This window comes from Lipotes vexillifer, unplaced genomic scaffold (genome assembly GCF_000442215.2).
Source record: "Lipotes vexillifer unplaced genomic scaffold, Lipotes_vexillifer_v1.1 scaffold1010, whole genome shotgun sequence".
In the NCBI taxonomy this organism is placed as follows: Eukaryota; Metazoa; Chordata; class Mammalia; order Artiodactyla; family Lipotidae; genus Lipotes; species Lipotes vexillifer.
Window position 1 is genome coordinate 564,405 of NW_006794157.1, and position 4,857 is coordinate 569,261.

General features: G+C 39.6%; 1 pseudogene; it reads right to left on the minus strand.

The window, feature by feature from the left end:
- Positions 1–832: 832 nt before the first annotated feature.
- Positions 833–4,383, minus strand: LOC103077316 (60S ribosomal protein L17 pseudogene; annotated as a pseudogene).
- Between the last annotated feature and the right edge of the window lie 474 nt (positions 4,384–4,857).

Consider the following 4,857-nt stretch of genomic DNA (forward strand, 5'->3'; position numbering starts at 1 on the left):
GGCAAGGATAGAAACAAGCACATGGTACAAAGGAAGGTTCCGAAGAAGATGGGTCCCTGAAAGCCTAGTTTCTTCAAAAACCATTAATTAGGGTAAGATAGGGAGGGTGGGAGGGAGACACGAGAGGGAGGGGATATGGGGATATATGTATATGTATAGCTGATTCCCTTTGTTATAAAGCAGAAACTAACACACCATTGTAAAGCAATTTTACTCCAATAAAGATGTTAAAAAAACAGCCAATAATTAGAAGTCAGAAAGGCAGTTGAAGTAGAGGCATGTATTTACCCAGCCATAGAGAGCTAAGACAGCATCTCTTCAGAAACTTGGAGTAATTTAGTACATGAAATTTAATATTGCAGTGTATAGTGGGATAGGTGAAATGCATAGGGCCCTTTATGCTATTATCCTGCAGGCACAAAGGAACCAGAATAGGATTTTAAGATGGGGAAGGAGGTAATACAGTTTTCTCCAGGGAGTGTTGGCTATATTATCTAGAGGTGGGTGATACTCACTGGAGGGCCATAACTGACCAAGGCAATGGCAGAGGGAATGGAAAAAGGAGGATGTGTTTGAACGTGATTGAAGAGAAGACCTCAAGGCTTATTGGATGTGACTGGGAGTCCAAAATGACTCCCAGATTTCTCGCCCGAGTAGTTGGGTGCGCAGTAGTGCCAAGACAGAGAATACAGGAGGAAAATAAAATGGAATGTTCAAGGGAAGTGTAGATGAGGAATGAGTTGGGCTTTGGAACTGAACATTGGAGAGCCCAGTAAGTTATCTAGGTAAATTACTTCTCGAGAACTGCCAAGAGGTGTGACTTGGAAACAGTTCAAGGGGTGGTAAAAGCCAGGGTGTGGGTACAACTGCCTACAGAGGCAGTTCTAAAGTGATATGAAGACTGAACAGAGAGGAATGTCATCGTGAAGGACGTGGGCAGGGGAGAGGATTTGGTCCCTGATGGGGATTGAGAGAAATGGGGAAGGAGAACCAGAGGATGCATCGTGGAGCCCAGAGAAGAAGGAAGGCTCTTCCATTGTTGGTTTCAGTTTGCAATTAAACCAAAGCCCAGAGTCCTTCAGTTTTATGGCCTTGAGCCTTAAGCAAACACCTATAATTCTCTCATATAAAAAGAGGATGTGAAGTAACCTTTTTGAATGAAAAAGTTAAAGTCACACACCATATCACTAAAAACGAGTGAGGTCTAATTAAATATTCATTCATCATCATTTTTAATTTTCTTGGGGAAATTCTCACACATTTTAGTTGAGACTTTGTGGGAGAATGAAACTACAGGCTCTGAAATCAGACCACTTTGTCACTTTACTACCCATGTTGCTTTGTACCTCAGATTCCTGGTCTATGAAATTGCTTGGGTTAGTTGTGAAGATTTTGTGAGATAATAAAAGTTTCTGACATGGTGTTTAATATGCACTAGTTGTTCAATAAGTATTCCCTTTTTGCTTTTTAAAAAATGATTATCACTATAAAAGAGAAAGCTCTTTGCACAGTGAACACCCAAGTGTGCTTTATAGTTCCCTTGGCTTTGACTCTGTGCTAGAGCAATGTCTGTTCTTTTCCTCTGCATTGAAAGGAGTATTCAGAAAGTCAGCCCATTATATTAATTGTGTTTAAGGGTATGAATGATCTAGCATATCCCTTCATATATTTGCTTTGTCATGAACTATATTTGCATCTAACTGGAAAAAAAGAAGAGAAAGCTCTTGATGTGTATAAAATTATATTCTTCCATGAGTGAGAACATTGCCTGTTTGAGATTCACACACACCTACTTCTGGTAACTGGTCCACCTTTGGTTCACAGCGCCCCAGTTATAAACCTTTGCCAGAGCACGAGCACACCTGAAGATAAACACATCTCACCTTTACTCTCACCTACTCAGACACCGAGCTAGAAATAAGAACCCCCGCATATGTGCCCACCTAGATGGCCTCACATCTAGAAAAGACATAGTAGCAAAAATAATTATTTTTATGTGTATAATATAAAAATTTGTCCTTAGCAACCACTGTCTCCATTTTAGTAATCACTATATTCCACAAGTACACTACACATATTCTTATATTCAAAGATGATGGTATGGAGCTTCCCTGGTGGCACAGTGGTTTAGAATTGGTCTGCCAATACAGGGAACATGGGTTCGAGCCCTGGCCTGGGAAGATCCCACGTGCCGCGGGGCAACTAATAAGCCTGTGTGCCACAACTACTGCAGCCCACGAGCCTAGAGCCTGTGCTCCGCCACAAGAGAAGCCACTGCAAGGAGAAGCCCGCACATGGCAACCAAGAGTAGCCCCTGCTCGACGCAACCAAAGAAAGCCCATCTGCAGCAATGAAGAACTAATGCAGCCAAAAATAAATAAACAAATAAATTTATTTAAAAAAAATGATGGTGTGTGGTTTGAATAAGGAAGGGGGGTGAAGTTGAGTATATGTACCTAAGAGAGCAATAGGAATTTTAAAAATTTTATTTATTCATTTTTAGGATTAAAATAGTAAAGAAGTTTTCCTGGCATAAAAAATAGTATCTTCTGTAATTCCAAGGGTTTCTTATTAATTGGTTGTTTCAATGGCTGAATAGTAGTTTCACACATTCAAGATAAATTCTGTTTCCCTTCCTAAAATATAGCTTTAGGCTGTTGCAAATTTAGTTCAAGAGATCTTTTTCAGCTGAGTGAAAAAGATGAGGAACCTTTGAGATACCTGTTTAGGGTATCAATTTTTTTAAAATGTAAACTTGATAGAAGGGAAACGCAAGCTCCACTATTGATTAACAATAACTCTATTTATGGAGCACTAACTACAAGCCTGGCATTAGCTCTTTAGCAAGGATTGCCTCTTTTAATCCTCTCAACAAACTCCAGAGGTAGCTTTTACCACCCTCATTTTACAGAAGGAGAAACTAAGGCTTGGAGAGGTTAAGTGAGAGCAATAGGAATTGAATTAGTTTTTCTGGTAATTATCCCTTATAATATCTTTTCCTCATGCTTAGAAAGTTGTGTCAGGTAATTATGTAATTTCTCCCTAGAAACTAAGGCTTGGTTTTGGTAGTGTTTTATTTGCTTGTGTGCATACTACTTAGTTTTAAAATGAAAACTAGAATAAAATTAAGGAAAACACTAAATTTGATAACTCTTGATGACATGCTAAAAGCAACTTGCTCATTCACTTGATATGACTTATGATACATATATAATAAAATGTTGCTTATTTGGAGAGTGGGCATACTATGTAAAAAATTAAACTCCACTTTTTTGTATTTACATCAAGTAATATATGTGATTTTTCCTTTACTTGGTTGTGTGTAATCATGAAGTTGATACTGTTCTCTTGGTGTTTATGTTCTAAAGGTTATGTTGTTCAAGTTATGTTGCCTCGGGCAAGTTAACCGGATTATTTTATTTTATAATTCCTTTGCTTATCTGAATTCTCCTTATCAACATTAATGAGAAATGGATTCATATTGCAAGACAAATGTGACCTATTGTTTGCTTGTTATTTTCTAGACAAGTGCATTGAGTCAACCACTGGACACTTCTCAAATTTTGTTTCAGATTACCTTTTGAAGTAACACCATTTATTTTACTTTTATTTGACTCTTTTTTTTTTTTTTTTTTACTGAATTTATTCCCGGGCCTTAGTTTTTGCTTCTTCACTTTCTTCTGGGATATGTTTTTCTTCTATGCAACGTCCTCTTCTGGTTTAGGAACAATCAGCTCTTTTTCAGTGAGGATCATCTCAGTGTGGCAGGGAGAGCTCATGTACGGGTTGATCCCACCATGAGCTCTCTAAGTCCTGCACTGCATCTTGGGAGCTGTGTTCACCTGGATGTGTTCAATGACCAGAGGATCTACACCTAAGCCCTTCAGTTCAGCATTACTCTCTGCATTTTTGAGCATGTGCAGTAGAAATTCAGCACTCTTTTGGGGCCATTGACCCTGCGTCCAGCCCCACTGTTTGGCCTGGGCACGCCTACAAACTCCACCATTGTAACGACAGAATGGCACACGTTACTTCTGTAAAGTGATATCCTTCAAATACTTGGTGGATTTTTGGATCTGCATACCCTTAATGGCACAAAGATTTGAACCTCTTTTTTTTTTCCTTGCGTTATGCGGGCCTCTCACTGTTGTGGCCTCTCCCATCTGCGGAGCACAGGCTCCGGACGCGCAGGCTCAGCGGCCATGGCTCACGGGCCCAGCCGCTCCGCGGCATGTGGGATCCTCCCGAAACGGGGCACGAACCCGCGTCTCCTGCATCGGCAGGCGGACTCTCAAGCACTGCGCCACCAGGGAAGCCCAGATTTGAACCTCTTGATCTGCATGATTTTTGTGGGTTTTCTGGGTCAAGAGAATAGCGAACCATTTTCAGAGGCCACCTTGGGCTCCTTACTGGGAAACTGCACCATTTATTATACTTTTTAAATTATTTTTTAAATTGAGGTATAGTTTAGACAGAATAAAATGAACAGGTCTTAATGGTTCAGTTAGAGGAGTTTTGAAAATTATATGCACCCATGAAAGCATCATGCAAAACATGCTATTGAACATTCTTTTTTTTTTTTAACATCTTTATTGGAGTATAATTGCTTTACAATGGTGTGTTAGTTTCTGCTTTATAACAGAGTGAATCATTTATACATATACATATGTTCCCATATCTCGTCCCTCTTTGTCTCCCTCCCTCCCACCCCTCCAGGCAGCCACAAAGTGAACATTCTTATCACCCTAGAATGTTCTTGTGGCACAATTTACTTTTTAAATTAAACCCCACTAAATTGTATGCTTTAAAAGGGTGAATTTTATGGTATGTGAATTACATCATCAAAAAAAATCTGCT